Genomic DNA, 22,393 nt, shown 5'->3' with positions numbered 1-22,393 from the left:
TATATATGGTGAAAAGGAAGGGGCTTAGGAACTACCCCTGTGGGACTCTCTATATCAGTTTCCTGGTCTCTAATGAGAAGGGTGGCAGCCTGACCCTTTGGGTTCTTTCCGTGAGGAAGAAAAAGATCCATTTGAGAGCGGATCAGTGTAGGGCAAACCAGTGAAGTCCTCAGTCCATGGACAGCTATTTTTTAAACAAAAAGTACATGAACTGATTCTGTAAAATTTAAAAAGATTGGTAATGTCCGTCCCATAAGACCCCATCCACTCCAAACACTGACCCGCAAAGAGTATTTTTATATGATGATGCAGGTGCTGCATGTGAGAGTTTCTAGGCGTGCCCCTGCAAAAGAGGAGCCCCTCAGTTGAAATACTGGTTGGGTTAACCCCTTCCATGCAGCCGCGATTCCCCTGGTGTGCTGTAAACAACACGAACAGGGGCGGGCCGTGACGAACGCCAGCCGTCATCAGCACACGAGCACCGTAGTGCATGACGGCTGGGGTTCGTCATCAGCATGGAAGGGGTTAAAGGGCGTGTATGGGGGAACAATAAAAGAGGGAAATATGGCCAATATTCAATTTCAAAGTTAGGTTCATAATTTACATTCATAACACAGAGGTTTATTTGGAAACACTTTATATCTAAAAGATTCTTCCAGAAAGGCTAAAGAATCAACAGGATCTAATATGCGAGTATAGTCAAATACTGTAGTATCTGGTAGAGCCTGTGGTTCTGTCTTGTCTGACAGTCTTAATAGTCCAAAGTGTGGTTAGTGATTGGAGATCACAGTCAAATCACAGCAAAAACTGTATCTTGTGGTACGAGCAAAGTCAAGCGATCAGCAGGAAGACCAGACTGAGGCCACACAATTCCCAACTCCCCCCGACCTGAGCACAGCAGGACCATATGTCCTACAGGTACCATCTGAGTCCACTCATCACTACCCAGCTCATTGTCCTCTTTTCTATTTGTTGTGCTGGTACTCTCAGGTCCTGTACCATCCCACTGCAACAACTAGCTTCCAGACACACTCAAGGGGAGCCTACTAACAGTGGCCGGCCAGTTTAACCCTCAGGGTGCTAGCGTTATTTTCCTCCTGTGCTCATTTAGTGAATTTCCCATTGTTCATGACGAGCTCAGCTCGTCATGAGTGTATGGAGGTGTACACCATGACGAGCTGAGCTCGTCATGAGCGTCCAAGGGGTTAAGGAGGCAAGAGCCACAACCGCACCACCAGCAAAACAGACACTTAACTAACCTCATGTCACTCAATGACCTAATAAGCAACTTGAGGGTTTTCCCGATAAAGTTCCACTTATCAATTCCTGAGCTACCCTCTTAAAACAACTCACAGTGTGGATGGGGAGCAGCCAGTCCCAAGACTAACGGCAATAAGGGGGAGCACAGGGAGGTGACTAGGCTTTGGACCGGACTCTTAAAATGCATACCTAACAGGTGATAGGGAAAAAAGAGTCAGGGAAAAAGACATCCAAATGCTAGCAGGAGGATCTTTCTTTACCCTTGATGGCAACAGTATTTTGTTTTCCATCACACCAACCTAGATCACATGTTTGGCCTGCCAGAAGCCGTTTCAAGGCAAACGTGCCATTAAAGTCAATGCTTATAATATAGGAAGGCATCTGTCCTTGTGAGAGTACAAACAAAGTGCTGAAACATATAGATACAGTAGTGCAAATGCATTGTTTATACGACAGAGCAAACATGCATATAATCTATTCTTAGTCAAAATATTCACAAACTACTGCAACACTAAATAACCCCTTCATTCCAGACCTGCATCACAACTTTACTTGCCTTTCATCAGGAGACCTGAATATTAGTAATGATTTCTTTGGCAGTTATGCCCTGCTATTATTTATTCCTCTTGAAGAGGTACTACTGGAAACAAAAAACAATTGTCTATGATAATAAGTGACAAATTGGAGGGCATCCATGAGAAAAATGCAGGCACCAGCATACTGGATGTAATTTCTGACATACGGGGTGAACTCCTGGTACATGTTGGAAAAAATGGGGTCGGCTAATGTGGAGGGTCAGGCTTCTTTGACACACTGTGAAGCTACTAGAATATTACAAGAGTGCTCTTTAAGAGTCTATGGCTTTTAAATTGTATGTGGAAGTGATAACTTTAACAAACAGTGGCAAAGCCAGCAGGCCTTGCTAATGTGAGATCTATTGGCTTTGCCAATGTCTTTATGAATGATGTACAGCAGTGTGGCTGCTGTTCAACATGGCTAAAAGGTATTGGTGTGGCTTAGAGGAGGGTGGTGCAGAGCAGAGTGGAGTAGAGTGGCACAGAATAGAGTGGCGTGGAGTATAGTGACAGAGTAGAGTGGCGTAAATTGGATAGGAGTAGAGTGGAGAAGTATAGGGTAGAGTGGCATATAGTGGAGTGGCATACAGTAGAGTGAGAGCTATTGGCATGGCTAATGTCTTTTAGCCGTGATGTACAGCAGCGTGGTTGCTGTTCAGCATGGCTAAAAGCTAGTGGTGTGGTGTAGAGGAGAGTGGCACAGGGTAGAGTGGTGTAGAGTAGAGAGACATAGACTGGAGTGGAGAGGCGCAGAGCAGCGTAGAGCGGCATAGAGTAGAGTGGCGTAGAGTGGCGTAGAGTGATGCAGAGTGGAGTAGAGTGAAATGGAGTAGAGTAGAGTGGCTTACATTAGAGTGGCATAGAGTGGAATGGCACAGGGTAGAGTGCTGTAGAGCACAGTACAGTGGTGTAGAGTAGAGTGGCATAGACTGGATTAGAGTGGTGTAGAGTACAGCATCGTAGCATAGAGTGGTGTAGAGTAGAATTGTGTAGAGTGAAGTAGAGTGGAATGGAGTAAAGTAGAGTGGCATACCTTAGAGTGGCATAGAGTGGAATGGCATATAGTGGAGTCGCATAGAGTAGAGTGGAGCAGGCTTGAGAAACCCGAGGCGGTCATTAGAGGCGCGGAGGCTGCCGGGAGCAGGCAGATTTCAGACCCCGGCCTAGCATGGCTGTCCCGCTGTCCGTGTGCCTGCAGTGTCCACCTGTCTGTCTGCCTGTAGTGTCCGTCTGTCTGTCTGTGTGTGTGCCTGCAGTGTCCGTCTGTCTGTGTGCCTTCAGTGTCCGAGGTCCGTCTTTCTGTGTGCGTGCTGCAATGTCAGCCTGTCTGTGTGCCTGTAGTGTCCGTCTGTCTGTGTGCCTGTAGAGTCCCGCTGTCTGTGTGCCTGCAGTGTCTATCTGTCTGTGTGCGTGCAGTGTCAGCCTGTCTGTGTGTCTGCAGTCTCCGAGGTCCATCTATCTGTGTGCCTGCATTCTCCGTCTGTCTGTGTGACTGCAGTGTCCAAGGTCTGTCTTTCTGTGTGCGTGCTGCAATGTCAGCCGGTCTGTTCGTTCCCCCCAGCAAAAAAAAGTGAGCACCTACTGTCAAGGCAACCACTGTGTCATGGAGCAGCCCTCTCCTATCTGTTCCTTCCTTCAACAAATCTCGCACCGGGTGAAACGCCACTCAGTGCCAGCAGGAATAAGAGGACTTTTGCAAACAGCAAGAAAAACTGGAGCACATTAAAACTTGGCTGCGCAGCAATGTAAGAGGGAGGGCATGTCTGCGCTTGCTAAAAGTAGTATAACCAGCCATGTAAGAGGGCCGATCTGCGCTTGCGCAGAGTCCCCGTCTCCAGACCTCACACGCGTCACCCAGCATCACAGGCACTGGTCACGGTCGAACCCACGCAATCTTAAACCTTTGCACCTAAGGTCTCCGTGCAAACCGGAGCGCTCCACAGCCCGGGGATGAAGTAGGGTGACCAACTGTTATGGGTGCAAATTCAGGACGGTGACTATAAAAATTCAGGACAAAGGGTCAAAATTTAGGACACAAATTCAGGACAGTAGGTCAAAATTCAGGACAAAAGTTTTAAAGACACATCAGAGGTCGCGCAATAGTATATAAGTAAGCCCAGCCATATCCAAACATATTCAACCATTTGCAAACCTATTCATCATGTATCCGTCCATCTATCATTTCATTCATCCTTTCACTCATCCATCATCCATCCATCCTTTCACCCTATCCACCTGTACACTCATCCATCCTCTCTTCTACCCATCCATCCATTCATTCACTCATCCATCCAGCCAGTTACCCTTTCACTTACTATCCATCCACCCAGTCATTCATCCTTCCAACCATCCATCCTTTCAGTCATCCATCCATCCTCCCTTTCTCTCTCCATTGACCCTTTCACTTAGTCATCCTTCCTTCCATCCATCCACCCACCCATCTACTCATCCACTCATGAATCCATCCATTAACCCTATCACGCATCCATCCTTTCTCTCATCCATTTATCCTTTCACTCCTTCACTCATCTATTCATCCTTTTGTCCATCTACCCTCCCTGTCACTCACTCATCCATCCTTGCATCCACCCTTTCGCTCATCTGTCCATCCATTCACCCTTGCACTTATCAGTTCATCAATCATCTATCATTTCACTCATCCATCAACTCACTCATCATCCACGCTTTTACTCATCCATCCACCCTTTTACCCATCCAGCTACCCTTCCACCCATACATCCAGCTATTTACCTTTTCTCTCTTCCATCCTTCCACTCCATCAATCCATCCATCCTCTCTCATTATCTTTTAATTCAATCTTTCATTCATCCACTCACCCTTTCACTAATTCATCCAGCTATCCACCCATCCCTTCACTTACTCACTCGCCCACCTTTTCGTATTAATTTTGAGCTGAGCCTTTCTGAGAAGAGGCCCATCAAGAACTTCACCCTCGCTGCAGGAGCCTTTCCAGGAGTGAGACAGAAGTCACCCAGGGCAGAGACAGGATCCACCACAGGAGGGGGACAAGAGCCACCACAGGGGGGACAGGAGCCATCACAGCAGGGGGGTGGGGGGATAGGAGCCATCACATGGGGGGCACAGGAGCCTGTGTGGCTCAGGGGTTAGAGGCGGCAGACCCGGAAGCTGAGATCGGCCCTGGACCAGGGTTCAATTCCCCGCCTCGGCGGGTCTTGGGCTAAAAATTCCACGGACTCGATAATTCTCGCTCCGGTGCCTTCTCAACTCACGGGTTCACACTCTGCGACTCTGGGCAATAGCTTGCTTAATCTCCACAACGGCCCCTCGCGGCGGGATGCCTGGCTTTCACCTTGTGGATACCCTGCCGGGGTTATCTCACAGGGGAATACCAGGACGGGTTCCCTAAGCAAGCGCCGGGAAACCCTTTGTGGGTAGCTGTGCGCTATATAAGCTCAAATACAAATACAAATACAAATACAGGAGCCATCACTGGGGGGTGGGGGGGGCAGGAGCGATCACAGGAGGGGGAACAGGATCCACCAGAGTGGGCACAGGGGTGGGCATGCAGTATTCTAGTATCATCCTGTCTCTTACAGGGTTGGGTAGGCTCCTCACCCCCTCCTGGACAAGACAAGGAGAAGACAGGCTCCCTGTCCAAAATGTTAGTTTTGCCAGCCCCCACTGTGATGTACAGTACGTAAAGGAGATACTCCAAGAGAACTGATTTAACTGATTGTCCTCCATACTTTGTTAATCAGTGTGGGTGCGATTGTGCCATTTCTTTACTTTATTACATTATAGGCTGCATGTTTGAAGACCTGCTCTGTGAAGAGAACCAGTGCTGCAATCAGGGCCGGTTCTACGACGTTTGGGGCCCTGGCAGAAAGGGAATGTGTGAGGCGGCGGCCCCTCTAAATTGCAGAGACGCATTCAGGGCTGTTTGCATCTGAATAGATGGCCCTGCTCCTGAAGCCACAGCCCCTCTCTCTGTCACCTTCGAGCACCTCTTAACAGCTCATCAAGGGCTGGAGGTGTGAGGCCATCCCGCTGTGCCTCTCCTATGCTGCTGGGTATCTGAGCATTGGAAAAAGCCTCGGAGTTAAGACGGGAGGTGGGTGGAAGCTGTGCCCGGTTAAAATTACGGACAAATGGCGTCCGTTAAAGGATCCTTCACGGACAACGGACAGACGGCCGAAATTACGGACTGTCCGTGAAATTTACGGACGGTTGGTCACCCTAGGATGAAGTGCTGTGTAAATGTCACAGTGCAGTACATGGTATAGGCAAATTCTACAACAGTACCTGCTTCAGTGCACACTTGCACTGAGAGCAACTGCTACCTCTCTTGTTATGTTCTTTTGATTTTGAAAAGCTGTGGAGGCTATGTTGAGGGGCGGAGGCTCTGTTGAGGGGCGAGTCGAAAGGATGCAGGGAGTTCCTTCCCGACCTTTGCACAATCAGTGTGATACATTCACGCCACCCCTATTTCTGTCTTTTTAGGTCTCGGGCCTAGCGTACACTGCGCATGCAGTGACAGCTGAGATTGAGAGCGACAGCAGGGTGTGAGCGACACCAGAGTGAGAGTGACACCAGAGTGAGAGTGACACCAGAGTGAGAGTGACAGCAGAGTGAGAGTGACAGCAGAGTGAGAGTGACAGCAGAGTGAGAGTGACAGCACAGTGAGAATGACAGCATGAGTGACAGCATGAGTGAGAGTGACAGCAAGAGTGAGAGTGACAGCAGAGTGAGAGTGACAGCAGAGTGAGAGTGACAGCAGAGTGAGAGTGACAGCAGAGTGAGAGTGACAGCAGAGTGAGAGTGATAGAGTGAGAGTGATAGCAGAGTGAGAGTGACAGCATGAGTGACAGTAGACTGAGAGTGACAACATGAGTGAGAGTGACAGCAGAGTGAGTGACAGCAGAGTGAGTGACAGCAGAGTGAGGGACAGCAGAGTGAGGGACAGCAGAGTGAGTGACAGCAGAGTGAGAGTGACAGCAGAGTGAGAGTGACAGCAGAGTGAGAGTGACAGCAGAGTGAGAGTGACAAGAGAGAGAGTGACAGCAGAGTGAGAGTGACAGCAGAGTGAGAGTGACAGCAGAGTGAGAGTGACAGCAGAGTGAGAGAGACTCAGCAGTGAGTGTTCCAGAGAGAGCAGGGTATGCTTGTGCGCTTACACGGTGCACTGACACACAGGAGCTAAAACAAAAATACAGCTGAACACGTGTCTTGGGAGCTTCATGGAGGCACCCGGCCCTCTGTGAGGGGAGCAGCAAGGAGGGGACGCCCCAACCAATCAAGCGCATCTACTCACAACCTACTGTACGATTACAACACAGGCCAAAGAGCAGAGGTAGGTCTTTACGCATTACGTAGGGTGAGCAGTGTGTGAGTGTGTAGGGTGAGCAGTGTGTGAGTGTGCAAGGTGAGCAGTGTGTGAGCGTGCAGGGTGAGCAGTGTGTGAGCATGCAGGGTGAGCAGTGTGTGAGTATGCAGGGTTAACAGTGTGTGAGTGTGTAGGGTGAGCAGTGTGTGAGTGTGCAAGGTGAACATTGTCTGAGTGTGTAGGGTGATCAGTGTGTGAGTGTGTAGGGTGATCAGTGTGTGAGTGTGCATGGTGAGCAGTGTGAGAGTGTGTAGGGTAAGCAGTATGTGTGTGTGTAGGGTAAGCAGTGTATGTGTGTGCAGGGTGAGCAGTGTGTGAGTGTGCAGGGTGAGCATTGTGTGAGTGTGCAGGGTGAGCATTGTGTGAGTGTGCAGGATGAACAGTGTGTGAGTGTGCAGTGTGTGAGTGTGCAGGGTGAGCATTGTGTGAGTGTGCAGGGTAAGCATTGTGTGAGTGTGCAGGGTGAACATTGTAGGAGTGTGTAGGGTGAGCAGTGTGTGAGTGTGTAGGGGCAGTGTGTGAGTGTGCAGGGTACGAAAACTCGAACTAAGCCCACCACACACATAACACAACGCACATAACACCACACACACAACACCACACACACACACACACCACCACACACACCACCAGACACACCAACACACCCATTCACCACCACACATTCACCACCACACACTCACCACCACACACTCACCACCATACACGCAACCACACACACACCCACACACACCATCAGTGCACGCTTTCACCAGGCACAAACACCACCAGCCGTCAGTGCACGCTTTCACTGGGCACACACACCTCCAGCCGGCAGTGCACGCTTCCACCAGGCACACACACCACCAGCCATCAGTGCACAATTTCTACAGGCACACACACCACAAGCCAACAGTGCACACATCAATTGTTAACTCATCCACAATTAACTATTGTAGCAATCGCAGTATGGTGCACTTTACTTTTAAACATATTCATCTAAAGCGCAGCATGCCACCATTGCTACAATTCCAATCCAACCCACATCATTCCACGACACACCACATGCATACACTCAATAACACATGGCTAAAAGACATTGCCATTCACAATGCCATTAGCTCTAACTCAAATAAATCCGAGACCTACTGCATTTCCAATGCTTGTTTTTTATAATAAAGCACTGTCTTGCTGCTGGTGCAAGGAGATCATTTTTCATCAGAGACAAGCAGGTCTGCCCAGGAGAAACTTGCCCAGGAGCACAAGTGCCCCCCTAGGCAGTAATTTTTCTTTTAATTGTTTTTTTGTTATTTTTTCTCCTTTTTTTACGAGATGCTATTGGGTGTTTGTTTAACATTTCAAGTTGTATGGTCTTGTTGTTCCCTTAACCACATGGCTGCTGGGCGTTTTCCCCCCCAGTGCTGGAAAATGCCATTTTAGTGGCACTATGACGAGCTCAGCTCGTCATCAGCACACGACACCCGTGGGTGATGACGAGCTGAGCTCGTCATCAGCATCGAAAGGGTTAAAAAAAAAAATTAAAATATTAAACCTGTTTGAAAAGACAATATTTTATAGATATTGAAAACAGTTAACAAAAACAGCTCTTTTCGGAACTATATTCTACTTTTATGATCTATGTAGCTTGCTCTGTTTCCCTTTTTTTCCTCTTTTTAAAATCTCTTGTGAGACTCTTGCGAGAGCCAGAGAAGGGTACTGAAAACTACGGCTCACACAAGCCTCTCGCAAGAGTTCACGAAGGCTAGTAAGAGCCAGGGAGGCAATCCCTCAAGTTCAGTCCAAGGGCAGTATTCCTAGTCTGGTCTCGCAAGACTGTCGAGAAAGAGAGCCGGAGCACACAAACGCCTGCCTCCGCATGTCTATTTTTCTGAGCCTCCGCACGTCTATTTTTCTGAGTCTCGTGGGAGTACAGCCAGCTCAAACAACTACCATATGCCCCATGGATAAGAGTGCTGTATTCTTTGGTGTGGATAGTAGAGTCTGCAAACACATAAGCATCTCTGCTGAGACCTTTCTCTCTTTAGACAGATTTTCCCTACTTCCCTACTTTTGTACGATCCTGCGAGAGTCTCAAGAGAACGCAAATATTTTATGGAAATAGATTTCACACTTTCTTTCATTACAGTACTGATATTTTTATAGTTCCCACAATTAGGGTAGGGGGAGAAAGTGGCCCATCCACTCAGAGCTTTCCAGACTATAATAAGAGTGTATAGTAGGAAATAAGGAGAGACTGGCCTCTCCGCTGACACATCTCCACAGGGTGACCATTATGCATAGTAGTGTGTAGGAGGGAATGGCCTGTTTCCTGACACCTCTCTCAGATGTTGGGCAACCATAGTAGGGTGTGTGAAAGAACTGGCCTCTTTGCTGAGACACCTCTCTTGTATGATGGGTGTGTAGTAGGGTGTGGGGAGCGACTAGCCTCTCGGCTGAGACCTCTCTGTAAAGATGGATGTACGTAATAGAGTTTTGGGATGGACTAGGTTCTCCTTTCAGATCTCTCCCTCAGATGTCCGGTGTGCATAGTAGGGTGTGTGGAGGGACTGGCCTCTCTGCTGAGACCTCTATCTGTAATGATGGGTGTGCATAATAGGGTTTGGGGAAAGACTGGGTTCTCTTTTGACACCTCACTTTCACATGATGGGTGGGTGTAGTAGGGTGCGTGGATGGACTATCCTCTCCTTCAGACCTCTCTCTCAAATGGCAGCTGTGAGTGGTTGTGAGTGTGGGGGAACTGACCTCTCCTTTCAGACCTCGCTCTATCAGATGACGGGTGTACACAGGTGGGTGTGTGGAGGGACTGTCATCTCAGCGGAGACCTTTTTCTCAAATTACAGATCTGTGTAGTACAGTGTGCTGAGGAACTGCCCTCTCCTTTCAGACCTCTCCATCAGATGATAGATGTGCGTAGTAGGGTGTGGGGAGGTTGCTTCTCCTCCCCACCCGTGCTCCACCTGTTATTGCTAGCTGGTATGCTTCTCTCCTGCCTGATCTATCTTGCTCTCTACCCTGTTAACCCATGCCCTCCGTATTGCTTCAACTTATCTTATTGCTTCCCTCTACTCACTTAAAAAACAATTCTACATGTTTTCCTTTTTAGCTACCAATCCAACTCGGATCAGTAACTAGACAGAAAAAAGCACCTGCATCATTTTGTAGGCATGGGCATGTTATCAGTGGTGGCTGCTACTGATTAGTATGGGTGAAGCGGGGAGCGGTAGAAAAAAAATCACTTACCTTCCAGACACCGCCTTTCCTCCGTCTTTCTTCTTTCCACTTAGCATTGAAGAAGGAAGCACACAGGCTCCCAGCCTCTCCTAGCCAATCACAACACTGCTGTCACCAGCATGAAAGCAGCATCGTGATAGGTCTGAGCGGCCTGGTTCGCTGCTCAGACAGGGGCTGGGAGCCTGGAACAGTACGACACAGCCTGGTGGAGAAATGCTAAAGTACGCATGGCGTCTTGGCAGGACAAACCGTCAAGCACACTTTTGGTGCATCAACGACTCCTCCCCGTGACACAGCCCAGCCCTGCCCTGCACTAAAAACCAAACTGGCGCAGTAAATAAAAATAAAATGTTAATAACATTGCATTATTATCATTTTATTTTTCCTTTTTGCAAGTGGGGCGATGCACCTCTGCCTTAGCGGAGCAGCCGCCGCTGCATATTATGCTTGCCTACGAAATGATGTGGTGTTCCTGTCTAAGGCTTTTTATATTCAGCAAATATTGCCCAGTACTGGGAAAGCTGTGCAGCACTGCTAAAAAGCATTGGAAAAGCCAATAGATCCCAAAGGTGCGACCTATTGGCTATGCCACTGCTTGTTTGCCATGAGTAAGAATCTGTAATATGTCAGACCCTCCAGCATTTCGCGGTTTCGTTATCCGCGAAAATATTGCAAAATCAGCTGAGGAGGGCGATGACCGCAATATTTATCTTTTCGGCTGCGAAATGCCATTCAAACGTGCAGGACATGCATTCACAACTTATATTCTCTGGTGTATGGCTCTGGCATGTGGATTCAGAGCCGCGAGAGTATCACAGAATGAAGGGAAAGCAATGCTGTAGAAGGGAGTTGAGAAAACGAAAGTAAAATTTCACTGGCAAACTGTGTAAAGTGGCGCTCAGGTGTTTGAGTTGAAAAAAAACGAGCTGGTCACTTTGTCTTGTTTTATTTATTTCGCTAAGTAGTGTGGGAGACCCTAGATAAAATTGCCCTGTGGTTCTGGTCTCCTGTGTAGAAGTGCTCGAGCCCTGGAGAGTATGGATCGGTGGGGGTGAGTCCAGGGACCTTTTCATAATTGGGCCTTAATGCCGTTGCACATTACAAATGATTACAGGGACTGCAACCGGCCTGAGGTTCAGACTGAATCATTTCACCATGTGAGTTAAAATGAAAGAAAAGTTTGAAAAATGCATGAAATACTGCCAAAAAGGCACAAAATATATAATTTGTCTCTTCTTGATTCATTTTAATTGGGCGAATGCAGTTGACAGCTATGAATATCTGATACTCGAAGCACCATGTCCTCTGTCTACACAGCTTCGAGGAGCTACTCTCCGTTCCAAGTTTTTCCTTTCGGGAAAGATTTTGTTTCCCATGCGCTGTATTTATACTTAACCCTACAGTGCCCCCACACATTTTCATTTGAACAGCTTTGCATGTTTACCATTAGCATACCAGTCGTGAAATATATATATGATGGACTGGGAGTGAATGTTTTGCCAATGTGCAACATTCCGTCCATCATCTTGTGTGTTTTGCTGTTCGCCCTATGTGGGAAGGGTATGCCCAGACGTGGGTCCCTTGCTCACTACGCCACTGGAGTCAAGCTATCCTGGCTGATGACGGCTGATAGCCAGAAACCGGTCCTAGGATGCTTGATTCCGGTCCAGGGAAGAAATGGCTTGGCTGGACTGCTCCCATGAGGCACAGGGTCAAGACTGATTTGCATATAGCCATGTCTGAACTGGGATGGCGTGGTGGGCAAAATAACGATGGATTATACCCAGATTTGTGTCTGGGGGGTGAATGTTTTGCCAATGTGCAACATTCTGTCGATCATCTTGTGTGTTTTGTTGTAAAATGTGGCAGTCGATCCCGCCATGTCCAGCTAAGGTGTGTGATTCATAAAAAACCAAAAGACAAGACAGGTCAAGCTGTGAAATGAGCTGCACACCTGGTCAATATTAATGAAAGTGGCTTTGTAGTAAGCGAAGACAGCCAGGCATTAATCAAAGTGACATTTTGACACCCCCGTCGTTGGTGGTACATGGATGGTTAACAGTCCTAATAGTGACATCAAAACGAGTTTCCATTTTCAAACCACGCCTGATCAAACAAAGCAACACTGATGACCTCATTGTTGGTGGTACATGAATGGTTAAAAGCCCTAGAAGTGGATGATTTCACAATGAGTCGCGATTGTCGATTCAGACTTGATCAAATAAAGCAACATTCTGATTACCTCATTGTTGGTGCATCAATGGTTAATGGATTAAGTTGTGGGTGATAACATAATGGGTCTCTCTTGAGGAACCAGATCTGATGAAACAAAGCAACTCTGATGACCTCATTGTTGGTGGTACAGAAATGGTCATCAGACCAAGAATTGGATGACGTAATAATGTCTCCCTTGTCGAACCAGACCTGGACAAAGCCAATCCAATCCAATCCAAAAATCTTTATTTCGGCCTTTTAGGCCATAAAAGAAGCATACAAATACATACAACAGTATAAAAACATCACTGGAATGTACAAAAAAACAGTAACGAGACTTCTTATCCATCTTTAAAATCGAATAGATAAAAATACATAAGAAGGGGAGCGGCACAGTTCATTACATGGAAGTAAAATTGACATTGTGGCAAGGAGGTTATCAGCGGAAGCCGTAAAAACATTAAAACAGTGGCGGGAAATTCGATCTATGTTAGATTATCCTTAATCAGCTTGGACCTCTTACGCCACATAGCAAGGAGAAATTTGGAAACTGCAAATACAATATGGGGGGAAGGGTCAGATTTCAGTATTCTGTAAGATGACAGGCAGTTCCTTATAGCCATGTTCCTGCATAAGGGCACCAACCAATATTTCCTTGAGGATTTATATGTGGGGCAGAAAAACAGAACATGGATTTCGTCCTCATCGTCCAGATTACAACCAGGGCATAACTTATCCCCCCCATTGGTCCATTTACTAGTAAAGGATTTAATTGGCAGGGAGCCAAACCGCCACTGTAAAAACAACTTCCTTGCCAGGGTTGGGTATATAAAATCCAAGAAGGTTTCAAACTTGTATGAATTTTTGGATTGAATAAAACAGTGAGTAAGGGTGCCGGTGCTAAGTGCAGTCATGTGAGATGTGAGGTTTTGTTCCTTGTACGCTTCCACTAGACTTTTCCGGGGTACCTTGCTGCATCCTAATTCTGGAGTCACCCAAAGCTCGCTAAAACCAAGCCTAAACAATTCTTTTTTTACAAAGGCTAGCCAAGGTATCTTGCCATTGTGGTTCATGTTCATGACATTTACCAGGTCTTGCCTGTGATGGCTAAGCTCCTTTGTTGACCACAGTCTATGCCAAAATCTAATGGGTTTGGAATTGAGATCCTCTCTAATGGAAGGTAGACCCAGGTCCAGACGTATGGGAAGTAAGGGAGTTGCAGTTGGGAGGGCCAGGAGACGCCTCATAAAATTATTTTCAACACCCACCAGCTCTGTAGCCGCTTGGTGCCCCCATAGCTCGCTTCCATAGAGTGCGGCTGGTTTCGCTTGCACTTTATACATCTCAACTGCAGGAGCTATAGGTTTATAGGTTGAGGTGTTGGTAACCTTTAAGATAGCCCCAGACAGTTGAGATAGCCTAAGTCGCGAGCTTGCAATCTGTGGGTGCCATGAGAGGTTCTCCTGCAGGGTTACACCCAAATACTGAAAGGTTTTGACCCTCTCTAAGACCGTAGAATTTAAGGTTGGGTTAGGTCTAGTAGTAGAGGAGGGGTTAAAAATCATGTATTTGGTCTTCCCTGCGTTTATTTCAAGGCCATGCTGCCTACAGAAGAGATCGAAGCCATCAAGGGTTCTCTGAATTCCCATCGGTGATTTGGAAAGCAGGAGGGTATCATCAGCAAACATAATCGCTGGTACCCTCCTGCCTGCCAAGACTGGAGCGTCATTATCCTCAACATTAACTAAATGTGAGATGACGCTGTTCACATATAAACAAAAAAGAGTGGGGGCAAGGACACAGCCCTGCCTAACCCCCCGGGAGACAGGAAACCTATTTGACAGTGCTCCGCCCCGTCCGCAGCGTACCTGAGCAAAGTTGCCCTGGTGCAGTCTAATTATAGCCTGGAGTAAGTTAGTGGGCACTCCCAACTCCTTCAGGACCTCCCAGAGTTTTCCTCGCGGTACCAGATCGAACGCTGACTTCAGGTCCACGAACACCATGTACAATCTCCCGCCCTCGATGGTCACCGTTTTCCAAAAGAGGAGAACTAGGCGGAAGATTTGGTCCATGGTGGACGTATTTTTCCTGAAGCCAGCCTGGAGAGGACTTAGGATTTCATTATCCTCCATCCAGACCAACAGATGGTCTAGTAGGATTCGCGAGTAGATCTTCTGGGGGACATCTATCAGGCTGATCGGCCTGTAGTTGGATGGGAGCAGAGGACAGCCCTTCTTGAAGATAGGGACTATCTCTGCCCCCAGCCAAGTACAGGGGATCGCCATACCATGTGCGAGTGAGTTAAAGAGGATGTGAAGGTAAGGCGCCCAGATCTCTGAATGGGACCTAAAAAGGTCACCAGGTAATTTATCAAGGCCAGGTGCCTTGCCCAACGCTAAGCCATCAATTGCACTGGCCACTTCCCCTAACGTAAACTCCAGCGTGTCACCAGGAAGGGAGAGGAGTGTTTCAACAGTAGCATCTGTATTTTCATGGACGTCTGCATAGAGTTTCCCGAAGTGATCTTCCCATATTTGTGCTGCTATATTAGGTTCTACTGCGGCTTTTGGTTCCCCTGAGCCAGTAGTTACCAAGGACCAGAATCTTCTAGAGTCCTTGGCTGTTAGAGCTGCGGACAGATCCTGCCATCTATCCCAGTCCCAGTCTGACCTCACACGAGCCATTGTATCTTTGTACTGTCGCCGGAGAGCGGACACCCTGGTCCGGGATTCCCCCTCTTTAACTGCAGTGATTAGGTCAGCTTTAACCTTTCTACACTCAGAGTTATACCAAGTAGATGTTCTGGTCTTGGGCTTGGACTTTGGCACCTCTGGGTAGAGGACCTCTCCCAATACAGCCACTAACTCTTCGTGTATGGAGGGTAAGGATTCCTGCAGGGCCTGGGTACTGGATAGACTAATTAGTTCTTCCAAGGCCTCAAATTTGGGCAGGACCAAATTATAAATTTTCCCCATATTTTCTTCCGATTTGGAGAAATTCTGCCACCTCACCCTACGCCTATTTGCGGTTAATACCAAATTTCCCCTTTCATCTCTTTCTTCTTGGCGAGAGGGTCCTATAGGTTCGGGGAGGTAGGCCAGGGAGAGGAGGAGGGCATTATGGTCACTATCAGTGCGAGGAATTACATAGAAGTCCTCCACCTTAGGCCAGAGGGTGATGTCAACAAAAACATAGTCCAGTCGTGACTCGTGATTAAGTCTATTAAAAGTGCACTTTGAAGGGGTATCTGAGGGAGTCCGTCCATTACAAGCTCTTAAAGCGAAATTAAGAGTTAAAGACATAATTTGGACCGCAAGTGGGGACCAGGATTTAGGATGCGGCGAGTGACACACTGGTATGCCCCAGAAGTCGTCTTCTGCAGTAAGGGCCCCTTCCCTCAAGCCCTCTAGGGGCTCGAAGTGGCAATTAAAGTCACCGCCCATTACCACCTTGAAGTCTGCCGGCAGCTGGCCCATAAAGGACACAAGATCTTCTAGTGTAGTGGACTCTGCCGTTGGTCCTACTGGGCGGGAATAAACATTTATAATTGCTAACGTTGGAGCCCCCTTCCATTTTAGAAGGACACACTGGATGTCTTGGGAAGAAGTAGGTAGGGATTCCGCTTTGCAGCCAATATGCGAAGCTATCCACACCGCCAAACCACCCGAAGGCCTCCCCTTGCCGTTCCAGGTGGCATGGATCTCAAATATGGCATAGCCAGTTTTAAGAACCGGCACCCTCGCCCATGTCTCTTGAAAGAGGCAGATATCACTATTTGTTATGAGGGAATCCCATTCATCCGTGTGAATTTTATTGGAAATACCTGCAACATTCCAAGATAGTACCCGCAGGACACTAGAAGGAGTGTGCAGGAATAGTCCATGCCCCCCTAAAATATTTCTACCACTACAGACTTTTGGGATGGGAACCCCTTGTAAGGGGGGTAGACTAAGGTTAGATATGACTGGAGGGATTGGGATCGAACCATGAGGGTCTACTGACAATTGGCAGAGGGAATTGGCACCGGGTGCGTGAGAATTTTCATTCAGTCCGTTTGATACTCTTTCATCGGGAGAACAACCAAGTGAACACCCCAGGCGTCAATCACAAGAGTCTAAGCCAGAAAGAGCTTGAAATCTGTTGTTAACTTCCAAAGGTGTAAATGGAAGCAAATGGTCCATCCCCCCCGAATGGGAAAAATGTTCCATACTCCTGTGATTAGTTCCATAGCCCCTAGATGGAACATGTTCCCACCCAGGAACATTCTTTGGGATCATGGAGCCTGGGTATAAGGGGAGGTAATGGTTAGTTTGTTTTGGGCCATTAATCCCTATCGGGGGCATGGGGGGCCATGGGCATGACAGAGGGGCTACTAGGGCTCTGGGATAAAAATAAGTGAGGTCACACGGCATAATTGATTTGCCTAGGTTCCCCGGCATCCAACTCAGAATATGCCTAACAGCTTCCGGGTCCCTAAAGTTAATCACAATCAAATCGCCCTCAATGTCTTTCTCCCGTCCCCCTAACCAGGAGAGTCGGCGCACATGCACTATGTCTCCATTAACATTCACCGGGAGAGGTCTATTTTTGGACAGCCAATACATAGTTTTGTTTTTAAGTTGCTCTGGGCCTTCTCGCTTATCTGGGTCTAGAGTAGGTACGCCCGTGAGAACCACTACATAGGGTAGTGATTCTGGAGGAAGTTCGACCTGGGGGATCCTACGTTTAGGTGCGTTGGTAGATGGTGCCCTCTCTCCCCCCTGTTGGCCTGGTCTGGCGGCAATACTGCTTCCACCCTGCGAGTTGGTACCATTCTTATTAATGGCAACTGTAGGAGGAGTGGCGGAAGTTAAAATGCCTTGAGGAATGTGGGGCAATGTTTTAGTAGGAGGGTTGGACAAAGGGAATGAGGCTGTTGTGGTGGTGGTAACAATCGTATTGGCCCCCTTGGCTAGGTTGTTAGATGTTGAATAGAGCATCTTGGAAGTGCAAGGTTTTGAGCTGTTGAGTGAGCTGACTACAGTCTGAACTATGCTAGGTGTTATGGGGACCTTTTGATTAGTCGGTCTATTTAAAATAACCTGTTCCAAGTTCCCTAACCGTTGTTCTATTGCCAATAGTCTATCTACGATAGGGGAGGTCAGTGTCCTGAGCATTTGCGCAATTGACTCTAAGGTAGGGGCAAGCAAGGGTATCACCTCTGGAAATGCGCATGGAGGGGTAGTAGCTAGTATAGGGGGTGGTATTTCTTGTGCAATCGCTGTAGATGTAGTAGGTCTAGTACCCACATCTGGTTTGGAGACGGTGACTGAACCCCCCCCCCCTCTCCCCTTGCCAAATTCAGAGTGACTAATTTTGCCCTTGTGTGTAGTACCCCCTTTCCTCATCCTTTTTTTGGGCGGAGGGCCAGGGATTATCTGGGCCTCAATCTTCCTCAATTGGTTTTTAGCAGTAGTTTTTGCCGTAGTGATGGGAGCTTGCACAGATTTCTGAGCTACATCAGGATTGCAAGGTGGTGAAGGGACAACGGTAGGCAAACTAGAGGAATCCCCTGAGTGAGAAGGAGGTGTGGGGGTAATATCCCTTAAAAGTTCTGGGATTCCCTGAGATGTAAAGGGGTCCTCAGTAATAGGGGACACCTCTGTACTGGGTACTAAGGTATGCGGGGACATAGCCAAGGGAGTTCTTGCCTTGTAACCCTCTATGGAGCGTCGACGCTCCACCCTTTTCTCTGCTAAGGCTTCTTCCCTTTCGATATCAGAGATGGATTTCTTGAAATAGTTGTCTAGAGTACCCTTATTAAGGTTGACCCCCGAAGTCCCAGGTGAGGCCGTATCCATAATAGGAAGAGGAGACACAGCTATGAAGTTATACAAGGGTGACTATGACTAAAAATACTAAACCAGCAAAGCTGTGACAACAAAAGGAGCACTTACTCCGTGTATACAAACAATGGAGGTCCCAGAGAGCCCAGGTCTACGTAGGGAGCACGACAAAAAGGACAGGGCCCAGGCCAGCCTCCCCAGCCACCTAACGGCCACACAACGGCCCGCTCTTTGCCCGGTCTTCGCCCGCTTCCTCGTCCGCGCGCGTCCCGCGTTCGCGTTCGAGTCGCGGTTGAAGTAGAGGATGAGAGAGAAGGGGGCGGGAAGAGGAACCAGGTGCGCGCGATGGACGGCGCTAGCACTTCTGGACCTCGCAGTCCCGCTCCCTATGCAGGTGGCTCAGTATTCACTCCCCCAGCCTTGATGACCGAGCCGAAGTGCTCCCAGGTCACTAGAAATGCGTATCACAGGGCTCCGCAGCAGTTAGTGCCCCTTGGACGGCCAGATGCAAAGTTCAAATGTCACCCACGCTTCACGAGCGGCACCCGCGCCAGCGCGGGCCGCGAGGAGTTTTAAGGCTCCAGGAACAATCAGGGAGGTCGGAGAGAGAAGGGGGCGGGAAGAGGAACCAGGTGCGCGCGATGGACGGCGCTAGCACTTCTGGACCTCGCAGTCCCGCTCCCTATGCAGGTGGCTCAGTATTCACTCCCCCAGCCTTGATGACCGAGCCGAAGTGCTCCCAGGTCACTAGAAATGCGTATCACAGGGCTCCGCAGCAGTTAGTGCCCCTTGGACGGCCAGATGCAAAGTTCAAATGTCACCCACGCTTCACGAGCGGCACCCGCGCCAGCGGGGGCCGCGAGGAGTTTTAAGGCTCCAGGAACAATCAGGGAGGTCGGAGAGAGAAGGGGGCGGGAAGAGGAACCAGGTGCGCGCGATGGACGGCGCTAGCACTTCTGGACCTCGCAGTCCCGCTCCCTATGCAGGTGGCTCAGTATTCACTCCCCCAGCCTTGATGACCGAGCCGAAGTGCTCCCAGGTCACTAGAAATGCGTATCACAGGGCTCCGCAGCAGTTAGTGCCCCTTGGACGGCCAGATGCAAAGTTCAAATGTCACCCACGCTTCACGAGCGGCACCCCTCCGATGTCCTTATTGTTGGTGATTAATGATTGGTTACGGAACAATCTAGTGAATGACGCCACAATGGGTTTCAAAGCTAACTCAGATGCCATCATACAAAGCAACATTAATTTATCCTCATTAAGGAGGATGCATAACTGATAAACAGAACCTCTAGTGAAAGATGTCACAGCTGGATTCGAATGTCCAACTTGGGGTCTTTAAATATTGTGACAGGAGGAGGCCAGGTGAAGAGGTGGAAAGGTAATCGCAGGGCAGCTGCTGGAAAACACTAGGGGCCGATATCAGCAGGTATGGCCAGGTAAGATGCGTCACGCAAGTTTACCCTTGATCCACAACAGATGCGCCGCATTTACAATGCGGCGCATCGTGGCGCAAGGATATACAGATGCGTGAGGCATCTAATGGCGTAAGGGCGGCGCATTGTTGGAGTTGTGTCGCAAGCGTGACGCAACTCCAGCAATGTTCAGGGGCTGTCCATACCTAACATGCTGCATCACGCTTTACGCCTGATTCAAGTAGGCGCAGGGTTTTGACGCAGCGGCGTCGGAAAAGTGACTGCGTCACTTTTCCAAGGCTTTTTTCCGACGGAACGCCCACTCTGCATACATTAAACCTGACACAGGTTTAATGTGATGCAGGGCTTTACAACTGGACGCATCTCCTTAGATGCGTCACGTTGTAAATAAGGCGCAACATGGCGCATGGTTTACGCCGCTGCTGAGTCACAGAAGTGATGCAACGGCTGCGTAAATGTGACACAAGGGGCTTGTAAATCTGCCCCTGAGTTTGGCTATTGCACATAGTGGTAATATCAAAACAGTGTCCTACAGCAGATGGCTCTGGGACTTGGAACCGCTAGCCCCAAGACAGCACAATGCCACAAAAAACATGATGATTACCAACCCTGTGTTATCTTGCTTGGCTTAACCTATGATGCAGAATGTTACCAAAAAGGAAAATATAGCAAACAAGCACTCTCAGAAACTTTAAACATGCCTAGGTCGATGTGGAATACTCTGCTAAACCAGTTTTCGTTGATTTAAGGCTGAAAAGAAATGATAACAAGTAAAATAAAGTGCCGGAAAATTACCATATTTGTGCCGCAAAATTAGCAAATCTATGCCGTAATATCCTTGGGAGTCTGATATGTGTTCAAAACTGCCTGGTGTATGTAGAATGTAAATTTCTTATCTTGCTTTGTAATTGTTGTCTTGGAGGACATTCAATAATATTAGGGCGATCCTGATTGGAGTGTGAGTGCTCCCTTCACTGGTCATGTGTTAGGACTGAGTTGCGTGATATATGTTGGTGGCTGACATTTCCTGGCTTGGTGAGTGAACTGCCATACCGCAGAATGTGGCGTGACAGTGTTTGTACACCACGGCGGCCATCAATTTTAGGCTGAGAGAAAGGGGAAAAATAAGAGTGAGAAGAGAGACAAAGAGGGCAAGTACGTACGATGTTATGTGTAACTAAGAAGAGTAAAAACCATTCTTCACATTCAATTCACTTGTTTTATAGAAGAGAATAGGAAATACAAGGATAAGAATATAATTGAGGCAGCGGTTAAACTGACCATTATCATTTCTAAGATGCAACAAGCGAATGTTTAAAATGTTGCACGAAAGAGAAAACATCTTTAAAATGTTTAGAGATTGAAATTTATTTAAAAGTCGGAAAAAAGTATTAATTTTATAACCGCATACCTTGAGTTAAATATTATAAATCCAAAAATATGTATTTTAATTGTTTTGTGAACTTTAACGGAGTTTCACGTCTGGCTATCATATTTTTTCTCTAAAATCATGAACTTTTCCCTCGGAATCCCTGAGATGTCATTGATGTGAACTTGGGACTTTGAGGTCTGTGTTGTCCTAAAAGGCGACTTGATCTTTAAATTCTTAGGAGGGTTGATGACTGTATTTGAAGACCAAAGCAGAGAACATGTCCGGTCTAACAAAAATGAGTATATAGCTCCCAAATGAGTATAATCAGATGTTAACAACACTCACCTCCACCCAGGAAATTGGAACTGTCCACAACGATTGACAGTGCAGGCAGGAACACAGAGAAAGGACAAATGAACGGGTATGAAGATAGAAGTAGGACTGAAAGGTAAAAACTGTGGGCACAACGCTGAGAAAAAAAACCCGAAACCAACGATTAATTGGCAGAGAAAAAAGATTATCTCAACGCTATACACAGGGACATGGAAATAGGAAAAGGACTACTCCCTCCCCCTACTTAGAAGAAACCATAAAGCTCAGCAGGGTGCGTATCTCACGCCACTCATTTTATAGTCAAGCGCGCCATCTTCTGGGCGAGTGAGGGCATTGCCAAAGCAATATCTTTACTGGCACACCTGGCAAGTAAACTCTCGTGGTGAAGAATAGATGTGTTGACCAGGATTTCTATGGCGATTTATTGACGCACATTTTTTTGTTGTTGCAGTTTTATACAGCGTGAGCTCGACCCGAAGGTTTTGGAGAACCAGCTACATTACACAAGGACACATTCATTTTTGGTAGGCGCGGGAAGCTCAGAATTACGGGATGTTGAGCCGAAGCCGAGACTGTAATCTGGTTTCCCAGCTCCAAAATCGGTATATTCTGGCAGCACTGGCTTCTAATCCAAAACCATTCCGTAGTTGTATGTTTTTCACGAACTTCAAGTTCCAGAAAGCAATTTGCTCATATTTTAATGACAAAGGCGGGCTGGCTGACATGGGTGACCACTAGAGGTGGGCAAACCAATAAATTAACATAAAGAGCCAAACCAA

At 47.8% G+C, this 22,393-nt stretch overlaps 1 protein-coding gene across 1 annotated transcript in view; it reads right to left on the bottom strand.

Annotated features, from left to right (window-relative positions):
• PAFAH2 (platelet activating factor acetylhydrolase 2) overlaps positions 1-21,833 on the bottom strand; it is a 176,415-nt gene extending 154,582 nt beyond the window's left edge. Inside the window, exon 1 of the mRNA XM_086957665.1 lies at positions 21,627-21,833. The gene's annotated coding sequence lies outside the window, so the exon portion shown is untranslated. The remainder of the gene's footprint in view (positions 1-21,626) is intronic.
• Between the last annotated feature and the right edge of the window lie 560 nt (positions 21,834-22,393).

This window comes from Lissotriton vulgaris, chromosome 2_1 (assembly GCF_964263255.1).
Source record: "Lissotriton vulgaris chromosome 2_1, aLisVul1.2, whole genome shotgun sequence".
NCBI lineage: Eukaryota > Metazoa > Chordata > Amphibia > Caudata > Salamandridae > Lissotriton > Lissotriton vulgaris.
This window is presented reverse-complemented; position numbering and strand designations above follow the sequence as displayed.